Consider the following 16,753-nt stretch of genomic DNA (forward strand, 5'->3'; position numbering starts at 1 on the left):
TACGACACCTGTCGGGCCGGGGCTAGTAATGCTTATGGTAATTAAAGTTGATATCTCTGCAGCACTATAAATTGAAATTTTTTTAATGACATCATCACCCTTATTTCTTCTCATTCTTTTGATGCGTATAGGTCATGTTATGGACATTTTTACCTCAATTTTTACATATGGCACCTTTAATGTCTTACACCTTTGACGTGGATTGGAAAATGCATAGAAATGATATGCAGATGAGGTTATGCATAGTAAAACTAGACATTGTAAAATCCATATGGTGGTCTCGGGGAAGAGTTGGGGTGGAGATATATGTATGCACAATCTTCCCCTGACTTGGATTTATAAGGGATTTTTGCGCAGGTTCTGGCGTCGGAATTTATAAATCTGAACACTTTTGTGCGTACGCAAAATGTAGCTTTTGTGCCTACATACACTTTTAGTATGAAATCTATGGAAAGTTTTATAAATGAGACCCCAGATGCTGAAAGGATTTTACCCCTCCTTGAATATACAACAACAAAATTAATCTCTCCTTGAAAAATAAAATAATAGTATGTCTACAACTGGAGAAAGACCAAGACGAAGACTGCACAGAAAAATGGAGTGCAAATGGAGGGAAGGCCTTGATCAAAGCATGTCTCCTGAGCAAGGACTCTCAGCCCAACAAAAGGTCAAGGGTACTTTAAGCTGTGAGAACTGGATGCACCCACTGAGCATCAATTAATGTGAGTGCTTGCCTGTTCTCAACTTCCATACAGTATACCCACTCTTGGTTGAACAATACACCCATTAGGCCACTGCTAATGAATGGAAGCCTCTGAGAGATGTGCTTTTACATTTTGTCGCAAGTGTAGGTTTAATTACGAGAATAAAATTGATCCTCACCCCTTCGTTTGTTTCTTAAAACAGTTGGGTGTCACACGAAATACATTCATAAGTTTGTTCCAAGGCGGCTTTACATGATTTTGTAGACATTATTTTAAAACTGGCAAATCGAACACAATTATAATAAGTTTTAAATGAGCTGAATTGATAGCTGAGCTGAGCTGAGTGTGTTTGCGTGCGGATCTGGAGCAGATAAAATGCAGGAGATTTTAAACGCATTTTAGGCAGAGAAACCTCTCTTAATTACCTCTGATAGTTTAATTATGCTTCCAGTTTGCCAGGAGCATCAACCTGACAGACTCAAGCGAAACAGCTTTATTTTCATCATCTCCTCACTGTCTCTTTCTATCTTTCTGTGGATGCCTGGGCATCCTCCATGTTTTCTTCGGTGAACACAGGTGTTCATTTCAGAGTCGTCGCTGATGAACACTAGCAAACTAGATGCAAACACACAAACATGTGCGCACACCCCCTCTCTTCTCCTCCTGACACCTGTGGAGGCCATTGTTTCTGACAGAAGAGGAGGACACGCTGCAGATGCTGGGATGGTAATGAAGTGTGAGAGAGGAGACGTCCTGGACGTCCATTGTAATCATACTTCGCACTTCCAGTCCTTGGCTCTCTTACTTAATTAATGTCGATCTAGTCTGGGTAGGCTGGAGATGTGTAAACCCAGATGCTGCCATTTTGCAGTTGTCCATCCTGGTTTTGCATTTTGCATCTAGTAAGCACCTGTGCTCCCCACGTTGGCGAGGATGTCTGATGGAGATGTCCCACTGGGAGTAATTTAATGAAGGCATCAGAGAGTTGATGTGAGCTGCTGTGATTTATCATCTACAAGAGCCACCTCATCGACCATTCCACTCAGGGTGAGCAATTAAGACTTTTTCATAGCCCCAGATTGACCCCGACGACCTCAAAGGGGAACTCCACAATCGTACTGCAAACAATGGCTCTTGTTTATATCCAATCATACATAGTGGCCCTTCGTATATGTTCTACACATTTTAAATTATATATAGCTTAATGACAAATAAACCATCACAATAAACTAAATAAATAAATAGATAAAACACATTTTATTCATGTTGGTCTCAAATGGTTTTGAAATGTTTACATTTAATGATACAACTTCATGTTTAAGTTAATTTCTCTTACATATCATGAATTATTATTCTTTATTAGGGAGTCACACCAGATGACATTTGACCTAGCCCTGTCATAAAAACAAATTTTAAGAAACTTAACAAAATCACACACTTTTATGAGAGACTGCAGGGGTCATTTCATGTTCGTTGAACCGCAGTACTTACGTTCTCCCCAAAAAGAACAAAGTGAACATAAATCAGAAATAAGAAAAGCTAATTCTAGACGAGGGGTTACACAACTCATTGTAGCTCTGAATTGCATTTTTATGTACTTTTGAATAAGTAAAAAGATCTGGGAATTAAAAAAAAGGTGTCATGTCACTGATTCAATTATTAAGCACAAACTGGCATAAAATACTCAGTCTGGACAGATGAGGCTATATTTGTGTGTGGGTCTGTACAGCAGGATCAGCACTGTGGATTGGGCCGAGGATCAGGTCAGCTTTGGAGAGCACTCATTAAATGTGTTTGTTAAGACTCTGATAATTGAATTATCATGTATAAAACTGCTGCATCATCCGGTTAAATCTGGTCAAAGTAATGAAGCGGTGGATAAGAATCAGCCCTCTGAATTCTGGAGATACTTCAACTGTAGCCTTGAAGTCGATTGATCTGAAAACATTCCTCAAGAGTGACGTCCATTTGAGTGTTGGAGGACTGAAGGCCTCTAGGAATGAAATGCGCATATAGTTGCGTCAAAGCAAAAAAAAAAACATTTTTAAATTCAAAGTGCTGCACTGTGATGAAACACAAAGAGAGAGTTATGAGAAGAAAGAGAGGGCCTGAAAAAGACAGAAAACTGATGGAACCTGGAGCAATGGACGAGAGAGAGAGCAACCCACACAATAATGCATCCATTAATGTAACATAGGAAGATTGGGGGGAAAAGATGAACCCCAAACTTTTCATTGATAGTGTAATATAATCTAACTTTAACTAGATCTGTCAGAAGTTTACTTGAATCAGTAATCACTATTGATTCTTTCCCACAAAGAGAACAATTTATGCAGCTGACTGTCATATATTATTTATGACTTTTTTTTCTTCCATGGAAAACAAAAGGAGACGTTCTGAAGAATGACCGGACCAATATTCAATGACCAAAAATGATCAAATGTACAAAGGATCGTAGATGTACCATCAAAATAGTCTACAAATTTTCTTCTAGCCAACTAGAAATTATGATAGTTTGAGTAAAAAGAGGTAAAAATTTGAAATAACAAGTGCAAATGTTTAGTAAATGCAAAAAGAATGTTCATTTTTGAATGAGTGAATAAAGAAGCTTCAAACAAAACAATAATAGTTATTATTATAAATAAGTGCTGAAACTTTGAAAATTTAAGTTTGGACTTTTAACACTACCAATATTCATTCATCTTCATATGAACTTACAAAATTGCTAAAAAAATTGCCTTTCCACAGCAGTGAACTAGGTGTTGGAATGGAATAACCTCTGTTCTCTTTACCTGACAGTAATAATAAAATGCATGCCATGTCTTTAATTGCCTGTCAGTCCGAGATGATTAAAGCTACCAGGTTAAAGTCCAATATATGCTTTGTAAGTCTACAAAGCATATATTGGTTTTCCGCTTTCCCAAAGGCTTTTGTACAAGAAAGGGCAAAATAGTGGCCGGTAGCACACACATGCATGCAGTAGGTGATGCATGTGTGAGAGACTACAGTATTTTAGCACTCCCCGGGATCCAGTATTAAGTAAACTAATGACCCAACAACACAGTCAGGCCTTGGTAATACATCACAATGCCTAAACAAATTGCCTTTTCCCACAGCAACGGGACATCGATAGATTCCTTGTAAAACACAACAGTCGTGTGCGGAAACCTTCATAATGGAAAAACGTGCTTAAACATGTAAGTAGGTTATTGCTGAAAGGATCAATAACACTAGATTTTTGCTGAAGTCCACATGAAATCAAAATTGACCCCATTTATTATAAATTGAAATGATTATTACACTGAGTATTCAAACCAAATACAATCTTGGCGTGAACAGTTTTTTTTTTTTCACATTACCGAAGCAAAATGGGTTGCAAATGCTTCATGTAAATTTTTGTTGACGTAACCATCTTACAGTTAAGCTATTACCTACTGCATACTCTGCAAAATAGGTGCCCAAGATATTTGATAAAGTAGAGGCCCTATAGTACACAAAGCACCCAACATTTAAATTAAGTGATTGTTCCCCTATACTGCAAGCGACAGCTGTTTTTTATAGAGTGTGATATTCACATGTATGGAGGCAGGAAGGTTGAGAGGTGTTTGTGAGGCTGTTGCTGCCTCTAAGGCAGATGGTTTTTAGGGTTGGGGGATGACAGATGAATTGTGCTAACATCATGTGCTGAGAGTCTGGGAGGTGTTCTGCCTGCCCTAGATTTACTATAACCACAGACAAACAATGAGATGTGAGTTCACTAAGCAGATACAGCAGAGCTGAGTGCGTATGTAGATGCATCTATCTAATGGCAGTGGCAAAAACCTTGACTCAAGGTGAAACTTTTCATGGTTTCAATTAGTTCTTCGGCAGTACTAACAACACACATCAACATCTAGGGGAAGCTATAAATTATGGTTTATAGGTTTAAATATAGATTGTTTTTTATTTTTATTTTACACAAACGCATTGATTCAATTCAGAAAGCCTTTATTAACCTCCAGAGCCTTTTTAGGATCGATGCATGCACTTTATTGAGCTTCATAATCTCGACCACCATTCAATGCCATTATTAAGCTTTGTAAGAGATTTGTATACTAAAGAAGTGTACATCTTTTTCCACAAGGGATAAAAGGCATTTGGTTGAATCTTGCAATACCCTGGCAGCTAGTTTAATGCTATACTGCTACCAATATTTATTTAGATCTAGAATGTTAAAGGAAAGTAAGAGATATGTGTAAGATCAACCATGAGCACTTCTCATCAGCTGTAATAGCCAGCAGAGAATTATGTTGTCATCACGGCTGTGCAGAAGACCCTGCAGGGACAAATGTGGCGGCATGAGAGTTCCCTGCCCAGTTGAAGCATCCACTGTTCTCCTTCAAGCCCACGCTCTGCCACTTTAGATATGTCATGACCATTAATGATGAAAAATTGGACTGTTCGCGCCAATCCGGCTCTGAGACCACGCTCCGAGTCCTTCCGCACTTGCCTGGAGGTGCAGAGCCCCTTGCGCTCAAAACAAAATAGCATTTTAACAAGGACTGAATCAAACACAATGCCTCCCTCAAATGGCTACCCAGCTTCCTTAACCAGGCCAGCTGTACACGGCGTACAGTGTGACTAATCACAACCAAACCCTACTGGTGTACATAAGTATGACAGTGTTAACTAAATATATGCACAGTTAAAATCTGTGTGTGTTTTTGCAGCTCTTCTGACCTTTTTTGAACATCTATATAGTTTGACCTCACAGTGTCCTTGCAGACTGTGTGGGCTTTTCTACCTACTCAATTTGAAACTTTGAAGGACAACACGCTGTGTACAGAAATGAAAAGAACAGAAAACCGCACAAATGTTGACATTAAACGGCTTTAAAAACTGCTGAAATCCCTTCCTTTATCAATACAAAGTGTTTTTTTTTCATTTGTTGATGCAGTAGGGTCAAATCCAGCTTAATGTTGACTTCCCCCTCCCCCTGAGGACTTTAATATTTTCTTGACGGCTTGACTATCCATATTTCAATAAGGTGTGTTTGTGTCTTCTCCATCCAGAGAGCGAAATCAATAATGCATTAGTCAAACTCTTTAACCCATGAAGGGGAAATGGATAGCTAAGTCACACAAACCTTATCACTCCGACACCTCCCACATGAGTGAAATAGGCTGCTTAGAAATTGGGTTGCAGCCTTAGCATTTGACATATTGATTGTGAATGACAGATTGACAGAGGCAGAGCACTGTTTTTATACTATTTGGAGCATGTATTGATTTCCTCAGTGACTCAAAATGAGGTATTTGAACCAGGTGGATCTCTTGATGTGTGCACTGTTGAAAACACCAGTCAACAGAATATGTTTAGGGGACACAGGTTGACTATCTTAACCACCAAGAATAACTTGGTCAGTTGAGTTCTGCTGGTCAAGAGCATGGTTATGTGTCATGATAGTATGCTTTAATGACTTAGGTGATACTTCAAGAACATTTAGAAGAACGTTTAAAGGGGTCATATGATGCAAAAAAAAAAAAGAAAAAAAAGAGGACAATATCCTCTTTGTCATGCCTAGAGCTGATCCGTGCTGGTTGCTGAGGAAATAAATCTACTTCGCACTGTGGATCGCTGGACATGATTTTATGTTTACACTGAGCAATATGCAATGCAACTTGTATAATTCATTATAATCAGTAATTATGTCCCCACTGGATGCAATAAATGTCTCATTTGTAATAGTTTTTATTGTTTTTGTCTTGACGCATCGGTGTTCTGACCGGGATACGGCACAACAGTATGGTGAAGGGCATTACATTTCCATCACACGCTTAAGGCATTCGGCCAATCACAATGCACTGGAAAACTGGCCAGAGCACACCTCACATTTTTAGATCGATAAGCTTTGAAAAAATCAAAGCATTTCATAAAGGCAGGGCATGGAGGAGAAACAATAATGTACAGTATTTGAAAAATTATGTTTTTTGTTTTGTTTTGTTTTTTACCTTAAACCACAAAAACACATTCATTACACCAAATACACAAAATACTGTTCTTTCAGTAACATCATATGACCCCTTTAACATGGAAAATATATGAAGACTAATAGTGATACAGTATTTGTTAGAAAATATCATTTTATAAACTGATAGATTCTTCACATAAACTAAACTAAAAAAAAAAAAAACCTTGTCAATTCTGTCACCATTTTCATAAAATTCCCAGGAAAGGCTCCAAAAACTGCTTGTCAAGCTTACTTTTCAGTTACATTTGTCAAAATAACAATTGAAAAGTTACAAAAATAGCATTTGTAGTGTTTTATCTCAACATGTTCAGAATTTTTTGGTGTAGGTAAATATAAAATAAATTTTGTTTGCAGCCACGTCAGATCATGCTTGGTTAGGGCCCTGTTAAAGTTAATTCTGGTCTAAAGCCAGATTCAGACGGTAATCATATGGATTAAAATAATGGTAAAATGGTCAAATTAATTTCACATCACCTCAGTGATAAAACTCATGGACACGGATAGCCATTTATACACAGTGGAGGGGTGATTTCTGTCATCCTATGAACCGGGAGCACGTTGCTCACATGGTCAGTCACATGATTATCTGCTGTAAATAAAATGTATTTTATTTTCTTATTGTGTAAATTTTTTCAATACTTATTATTATGTAAAATGTATTATTATTATTATTACAAGCACATTTAATAATATATAGAATCCTAATTATTATTGGATTATTTAAATCTCCTGTTTAGAAATAAGAAAATAGATGTGCTATGGTTGTATAATTATGTGCGATATAGTTATGTATATATCCGTTTATAATACACAGTTTAAAATTGTACTAAATACCTGCTGCTGCCATAATAAATATCCGTTTTGAATGTTTACGTGCGTTTCTTCTTTTTCTGCTCCCAGTCGCTGTGGTGGAGCAGTTACGAAGTATTGTTCTGTTAAATACTTTCCAATGTTTCAGAAATAAATATGTATGCAAATGAAGTACTGTATGAACACTGAAGTACAACAGTTGCCTTTCGGTGTTCGGGAGTACTCAAAAAGGGTTTAAACACTGCATTTTGAATCAATTTCTTCTCATAAACTCAAAGATGTGGATTTAGATGGCAGTTAAATTACCACATGACCTTGGTGTTTGACAAAAACAAGTAAGTAAATCAGCCGGGGGTTTTTACAGAGGTGGTGAGAGATAAACACCGGCATTCTTGATTCAGACTGCATCTAAATCACAGACTACCCCCTGTAAATGGTGAAAATCACTTACATCCCCATGAGAAGCAATTACCTTCCGAATAGGGCTTAATATGGTCTTTTCAGCAAGATGTGTGAGAGTGAGCACTTGGTGTGCACAGAAGTTTTGTGTGGTATTTTGACTTGTGTGTCCTGCGGTTGTGTGAATTAGCAGTGCATGAGGCATCTCTGGTGTCTATGGTTTGTTTAGATGCCGTGTGTGTGTGTGCTGTGGTTGGCTGGGTGGCAGTTGATAAAGGCCGAGTGGACAGATAGGGGATGAAAGCCGTGCAGGTGTTTGGCTGTGAATGGACAGGGAACCTCTCCAGCCCCCTGGCATTTCTAATGAAACCAAACGGATGCATGCGTGTCTGTGTGTGTGTTCACGTCTGGTCTTTGAAGCCACAGGACAAAGACTAACCTTTACCTCAAGGTAGCTTGCTGCTGAAGCTGGCCTCAGACTCTCTCTCTTACTGAAGTCACAGGGAGCAGCGTTCTTCAGACCTGAAAATGAAAGAGCAGAGGTCAACAAAAACGAATATATAATTTTTTATCTACACATTCCTGGACTTAAAAAAAACTAAACAACAATAAAAATATATATATTGAAAAGAAAGTCGATTCACTCAGTCGCCATCTTGGTAACATACCCAGAAAAGCTGAAGTTTTAGTATAATGTGTCAAATATCCAATAAATAAAAATTACTGTTAAAGGCAAATGCTAAAATATTTTTTTTGTTTTGAGAATAAAATGTAAAAACATTAATAAATAATAATAATTTGTGAAAAAAGTCACACGATATGGCCTGCTTAACCTGATAAATATAATGTGCAGAAACAGCTGAGAGGAAACCATAGATGTTCTTATGGCACAATCAATAGATTCAACAGCAAGCATTAAGAAATAACCCATAAAGCCAGTGTCATTTCCTCCGGTTGATTTTACGATCAGCTGGGTAATCTCATTCTCTCAGTGGGGAAGACGAGTTTGGTATTGACAGGTTGGTTTCACAGCTGACGTCCTACGTGTTCATTTGCAGGCTACTTAAATTGCATAATGTGCTGTGGAACTGGGATACAGAGCAGTCAGACATCTTCACACCACAGGTGCTCCCTGTCTCGGGCATGGGCTAAAAATGCTGCCCGTAGAGCAAGGGCTTGACAAGAGCGCTGGATAGTACACACCCCAAAAAAATTAAATCAATAAAATAAAATAAATAAAATCCGAGTATATCATTATTTACTAACCCTCATGTTGTTCCAAACAAGACAAGACAAAAAAGCACTATAAGTTGATCATAAAGAAAGTATATTGTCACCGCACGTGCACAAGACAGACACAGTGGGCGTGGCGTCAGGCCTCGGAGAGGCTTTTATTAACAGAATTCATAAAATAACACAGGGAATAAAAGTGGCCAAAGGAGGAAAGTGTCCAAAATAACAGGGAATCTGGTGTCCTCGTCGTGCTGCGGGGTTTGTGTAGGTCGGGCAGTGTTCATCGAGGAAGGGTCCAGGCAAGGGGTGGAGTCCGGCAGCCGCACGCGCTCCCCTCCTTGGTCCGGGGCGCGAGGGGCGGCGGCTTCTCCTAGCGGCCGCGTCTCTCTCGTTGGCCGCGGCGCTGGTAGGGGATGGATGGCCCGGCATCCTGGCCCGTCGGCAGTGTATACGGGTGCGGTTCCCATCCGGATCGCGGGTCCGGCAGCTCACGTCTTGGTGGCGCGGGATTCCCTCAACGCACCCTTCCTGGACCCAAGAGGACACCAGTGTGCATGCATGGGGAAGAGACCGGTCTCCCGAGGAGAGGCGCGTTGGGCTTTTAAACAGCGGCGGGGATGAGGCTCCATTCACATCAGGTGTGCCCCATCACACGCCGCCAGCCCTGACTCGTCCAGCGCCCCTCCTCACACACCCACTCCAGTCGGGAGCCTGGTGAAGGGCGGCGATTTAGGACGGGGTGCCGGTGACAATCAGGGAGGAGGCAGCTGACTCGTCACATTCCCCCTCCCAAGCGACATCCCCGTCCCCAGGGCGCCACCCACACGGGAGTGCTACCATCCTCAACCAGACTCCAAACGGTCGGAGTGGGCGGGGATTCCTCTCTGGGCGGTCCTCCCTCTCGCAGCGCGCCGGAACAGGGACAGAGAAACCGGGTTTTAGTCACAGCCTCAACCAACCACAGGGCAAAATGACGATAACAGAAGTCACTTACCCTTTTGTGGTTGGGAGGCTGTCCCCGGTTTTCCTCCGTCCCAGTCCGGGTTCTCACGAACATTTGCAAGCGAGAGGGAGTGACGTCACAAGATGTTTCCCAACTGCGCTGTCTAGACTCCGTCTTGCCCGCATTCTCCACCAGTGTCACGGGAGGGGCACAAGACAGACACAGTGGGCGTGGCGTCAGGCCTCGGAGAGGCTTTTATTAACAGAAATCATAAAATAACAGGGAATAAAAGTGGCCAAAGGGGGAAAGTGTCCAAAATAACAGGGAATCTGGTGTCCTCGTCGTGCAGCGGGGTTTGTGTAGGTCGGGCAGTGTTCATCGAGGAAGGGTCCAGGCAAGGGGCGGAGTCCGGCTGCCGCACGCGCTTTAAAACAGCGGCAGGGATGAGGCTCCATTCACATCAGGTGTGCCCCATCACACGCCGCCAGCCCTGACTCGTTCAGCGCCCCTCCTCACACACCCACTCCAGTCGGGAGCCTGGTGAAGGGCGGCGATTTAGGACGGGGTGCCGGTGACAATCAGGGAGGAGGCAGCTGACTCGTCACAATATATATATATATATATATATATATATATATATATATATATATATATATATATATATATATATATATATATATATATATATATATAGAAATATATATTATTATTATTATTATATATTTTTTTTGTTTTCTGAAGTGAAACATACAGTATGAAAAGAAGTTATAATGGTATGACATTTTTCACCTCTTTTTTGAATACAATGAATTCAGATGAACTACTCTTTTAAAAACCTGTTTTTTTTAATACTACATATAGTCAGAATATTAGGATGCAATGACTGTAAATCTTCCTCTTCCCTGTAGTTCTCCAAAATCAATGTGAATCGTGTATTACAGCTTGTACAACCTGTTTTCTTATATATTTGTGAAAACTATTGTCATTTGGTGTCACATGACTTATGAACCTTCTGATCTTGATGTATTAATTCCTTTAAAATTGTCCCTTTGTGCTCCACAGGAAAAATAAATAAAAAATGGAACAACATGAGAATTTTAACAACAACAGTCTTTTCATTTTTGGATGAACTATTCCTTTAAAAATGACGCACAGAATTCTCCTGAAAGCAAACAGAAAACTCTTTTCAGAGCGCACACATTTGGCTAATTGAATACTAGGACGGATTGTGCTATTCAATGGGCAGCATGTGTCTGCCAAGCAGAGCAGATTGTTGAGGTGACTATTTAAAGTAATCATATGGACAAGCTCACAGAGAATAGATTGTTTTTGTGTTTTTAATGTGAAAATGAAAAAAGTGATTTGTCTTTGTCAGCGGTGAAGCCCAAGTTATTGATAACACAGCGTACACACAGCAGCAACAGCTATGAGAAAGAGAAAGCCATGGAGGAAGGGAGAACAAACAGAGCTTCTCATCCATATCCTCTCTCTCCTCAGAGGCTCTTTATCCAGGCTTTGATGCACAGATTAAAAGCTATTACTTCAGACTGGCAGGTGTGGAAATGCAATGCATGGATAGACAATCTCATATGGAAAAAAGAAAACAAAATCCCAACCTTTTATCAGTTGAATAAATAACACCTTTGTTGGCACCTGGACAAGAATGCCAAGATCTACTGAATTATTTATTTTGTATTAACATAAATGAGGGAATTCATGAAGAAGTCAGAAGTCAGAAGTCAAAAGTCGGAAAGAGCTTTATTGTCAAGTATGTTTGCACATACAAGGAATTAGTTTTAGTGTCACAAGCTTCCAGTACACAGAGCCAACAGCAACACAGATATATAAAAAATAAGATGTGAATAAAATAATCATGCATAAATATAAATAAACCACAAAAAATATATTTATATAGATGCTATAGATAGAATAGGAATAGAATAAAATAAAAAATAAGTTGTAGGGATGTACTTGGATTTAGAGTGATTAATAAGTATAAGGTTTTTGTACATACTTTAATTGCACAATGGGAGAACATTAATTGTTCATGAGGGAGATTGCATGGGGAAGAAACTGTTCTTGTGCCTGGCTGTCCTGGTATTTGGTGCTCTGTAACGCCGATCAGATAGGAAATGTTCAAAAAGGAGATGGCATGGATGTGAGGGATCCAGAGTGTTTTTCTGAGCCCTTTTCCTCACTCTGGATGTATACAGTTCTTGGAGGGCAGGCAGGGGATCACAACTCATTCAGGTCTTCAGCAAGTTGTTGATTGGCCTCAATGCTGGAGGATGGTGTCTTGTAGGTGGTGATGTCTTTCAGGCCTTTCCACACAGATGCAGGGTTGGCAGAAAATTGGCGTTCTAGATTTTTAGCATAGTTTCTCTGTTGACCATTCCAATATCCTTATTCAGTGTTTCTGGCCTTATTGTACAAGACTCTGTCCTCCCTTTTGTAGACGTCCTCTTTGGCCTGATGAAGATGACGAGTTTTTGCTGTAAACCATGGCTTTTCATTGTTGAATGTTAAATGAGTCCTAGTAGGGATGCACATGTCTTCACAGAAACTGATATATGATGTTACAGATTCCGTGAGCTCATCCAGATCATTGGTTGCAACTTCAAAAACACTCCAATAAGTGCAGTCGAAACAGGCTTGTAATGCCCGCTCTGTTTCATTGGTCCATCTCTTTACAGACTTTAAAGGCATTTAAAGGGGGGTGAAATGCTATTTCATGCATACTGAGTTTTTTACACTGTTAAAGAGTTGGATTCCCATGCTAAACATGGACAAAGTTTCAAAAATTAAGTTGTACGTTTGAAGGAGTATTTTTGGAACAAAAATACTCCTTCCGGTTTGTCACAAGTTTCGGACTCAAATGGACCATTGACACTCTATCACTCAACATGAACATGATCAAGAGGAAATATACGCAAACATATATTTTAAATAGAAAATAAAAGGCATAAACTACCATTCAAATGTTTTTTTTCATAGTATTTTATGCTCACGTTGCATTTTAATTGATCAACAGAAAAAAAAACTGAAATACTATGAAATATTATCCTTTAAAACAACTTTTTTTTTTCTTTTACATTTTTACATTTATAGAACATCTATGGCTATATATATAAATATATACACACATATATACATATGCATATGTATACATATATACATACTGTACACACACACACACACACACACACACACACACACACACATATATAATATCATTATTTATAAATACGTTATTTATTCAGCTAAAATTCCAGTCTTCAGTGACATTTCTTATGATTGCTTAATATTTTTGTGCAAACCCATTATGAATAGAATGTTCAAAAGAGCATTTATTTGAAATATAATTCTTTTGTAACATTAGAAATTTATTTAATGTCAGTTTTCATTAATTGTGATACATCCTTGCTAAATTGTTGAGATTTAAAAAACAACAACAAACAAAAAAACAAAGCACTTATCACAAACGTGTGGATGCTAGAATTAATATTTAAAATTAAATACACTGTTTTCAATAAATAACACAATTAAAATATAATTTGCACAGAAAGGCAGCTTGTTTGCCATGAAAAGACTGACAATGAGTGTCAGTCTTACATAATCTCTGCTTAATAACCCAGAAAGGTCATGTAAATGCCTTAAAGAGTGTTTTATTTCGGGAAAGCTCATAAACTGTTAAAGCAAACACTTAGAAATTTGCATTTTGGAAATTTGCCAATAGGTTACACATCCTTTATGTAAATGCTCTTACAATAATATAAAAAATAGATATAAACTGCTTTAAAAAAAAATCTAATATATAATAAGTAGAAGATGTGTTTCTGAATGTCGCTGATGTTGTCCCACACTTTGCGGTATGTTTTACCGAAAGCACGCTGCAAAGTGTGGGTCAACATCAGCTCCATGTTGCCTTGCTGTGGTCGTGTTCCAGCTTTGAGTCCATTAGAGTTGCTTTGAAACTACTTATGTGAGGTCTGAACTGTTGCCAGAATGAACAGCTGCTTCAGCGTGTAAATCATCCTGTATAATGCAGAGGCTGTAAGCATGAGAATGCCCAGCATCCCTACCCACCAATCAATAAAGCGCCAGCAATCTGACAGTTCCTACCGACAAGCTCTCGAAACAAACGACACGAGTGGCACAATGATGGTCCCTGATGCCCGTTTGTCTGCCGTCTACCTCACCAGTTAATTAGTTTCAGATGTTTTTTTTTTATATTTGTGGCTGTGAAAGAATGACTTGTCATTCAACATCCCTGTCTCTTACAGTTTCCTTTCATGACTGGCTTCACTCTTCATCCCTCATTCCTTTCACTCCTTCAATTCTGCTCTACATCATTGTTTCTGTTTGGGAAGCTGCCATGTCCTTGTTTACGTTCTTTGCAGTTCTTGACGAAAATGGGGTCGCATTAAAATGAGAATGAATTACCAATGTTAACTTTGACATCATATTGCCAAGTGGTCTTAGTCAGCCTTTTGTTTACTTCTACTCACAGTTAGGTATTTTCAAGATCCCATTTAAAAAACAATCACATTGATCTTCAAAGTTTAAATTATTCAGCAGTTTTATCATCAAATAATTTAATGTCTCACTGGGTATCGAGTTCGATATGAATTGCCTCATTTGAACAAGCGATATATGCCTCATTTGTGTCTTCTTTGCAAGTTGAAAAACTCACATGACACATTTTCATGCAAGCCAATCAATGAAGAACTTATTGACACATCAGGTCTGACAGTCCAGCTGTATCAACAAACGGAGGAGAGCATTACACAATGTTTGTGAGTGACACAAAGCACACCCCGCAAGTAATACAGAGTGATAACTCCATTTAATTTTAATTTAATTTTTTCATCACGCTTATACTATAATGCACTTTCATATTAAAACGGCATTTCAAACTGAAAACATCTTAGTGCATACTTGCGTTTCCACTGCATTCAGAAAATGTGACCATTCATGCACACTGTACAATCAAGCTACATAAAGCAATTAATAAGATTTATATTAAACTTTTACACAAGACTGACTTTAAACCACCACTGTGTGTTTGTAATTACTTCTGATTGCGATCTTATGTGTGTTTTGGCCATATAATGTTGCTGAAATATACTATTTGTACACTTTTATTTCAAGCTAATCACTACACCCGATTAGCATTTCTCCTTTAAACAAAATGAGGCAACTCAGGCAGACAGCACTGGAATCAGCAAACTATTGGAAAATTAAAGAAATGATGATTCTGAACGCTATGCGTTTAAAATGGAAAATGCACCAGTGTAAACATAGCCTAAAGAAGTGGAAACTGAAAACTATTCGAACATATTAAAACTATTTGTACTGATTTATTATGTTGGTTATATTCTGTTCCTTCGTGCTCTTGATGTGCAATGTAATCTTGTTAAAATGGGTTTCATAAAATTGGTATTGAGAAAAGTATCGTTAAGGAACCGGTATTGAAGTCAAGGTATCGGTACCCTAGTTATAGATGAGAATGGATAAGAAAAAAATAGGTTCTTCATTTAATTCAAAAGCCTCAAATACTGTGCCTTTTGTGATCTTGAAAAATAACCTGAAACCCATATGGTTGAGCCCTTTGTACTTTGTATAATTGGCTTATAAGTAACCACTTAGCAACCACCCAGAAAACACATAGCATCACATCACATGTTCTTTTCTTTTTCTTCTTCCTTTTTTTTTTTTTTTAATTATTGTAGAATTTGGAAAGTAACAGCGTGATTTCCATGCCGTTTTTGTTCAGTCATCTATGCTTACCCCAGTTTAGCATTTCTCATTACATGCCTGTGCACAGCACCCCTTAAAAGGTCAATGATTGTAATAGAACCACAGCCTGCGTTGAATGATGTTAACCTACAAGCAGCCAGAATGCGTTTACTTGCTATCATGAGGCCACCCAGCGCAACCGCTGCAGATGGCACTGTGACATATTTCATATCCATGTGTTTCAGAACAGCGGAAAGGGGATTAAATTCAATCCATGTCTATTAATTGCTTTTACGGCCCGATATGTAACAACAAGCACAGGACATGGAGACAACAACTCGGTGGCCTTTGATTAAAAGCTGTGTAGGAGCAGTAGTGTGTATGACAGCAGAGATATTGCGATTGTAATGCAGTTTGAGCATTGAGCTGTAGAGCCTGCTGACCCATGTGACTTGCCACTGCCAATTGTGACAGGCATCCATTTGATGATTATCCAGGAGGACACCCGAGACCCAGTTATGTCTACTGGGGTGCATGTAGGCCTATGTAGTACAAAGACACATCCTTAACTATTTTCCAAGACAGACACCCCAAAATGAGACATGGAATTCAGATTTTGTTTTTGAAGGGGTTATAATGTTACAGTCATAGGTGTCATTTAGATTGGCCCCACCACTTTTAGCCATGGCCAATTTTGTCCCCACCACCCTGTGAAATGGCTCACTGAGATGTGACTAAAAAAGAAGCAGCACATACAAGTAGCTAGCAGAAGTTTCACTGCATCCTTGTTATAACGAGAGGAGATCTGAATTTATTTTTAATGTTGCCATCAGTGGTGGAAAGTGACAGTAGCAATGTTCTCTCCTCACACTGCAGTCTATCGATTTTCCACGGCTGCCTTACCATTCTAGTGAA

The 16,753-nt window shown here is 39.0% G+C and overlaps 1 protein-coding gene across 4 annotated transcripts in view; it reads right to left on the reverse strand.

Moving 5' to 3' along the window:
• Positions 1-16,753, reverse strand: part of LOC113062133 (synaptotagmin-1) — a 190,411-nt gene that overhangs the window by 85,820 nt on the left and 87,838 nt on the right. For 2 of the 4 annotated variants that reach the window (XM_026231785.1, XM_026231777.1), the window contains exon 3: positions 8,363-8,445. The gene's annotated coding sequence lies outside the window, so the exon portion shown is untranslated. The remainder of the gene's footprint in view (positions 1-8,362; positions 8,446-16,753) is intronic. The other 2 variants (XM_026231770.1, XM_026231762.1) reach the window with 1 other exon arrangement.

The sequence above is a fragment of the Carassius auratus genome, chromosome 4 (assembly GCF_003368295.1).
Source record: "Carassius auratus strain Wakin chromosome 4, ASM336829v1, whole genome shotgun sequence".
Taxonomy (NCBI): Eukaryota; Metazoa; Chordata; class Actinopteri; order Cypriniformes; family Cyprinidae; genus Carassius; species Carassius auratus.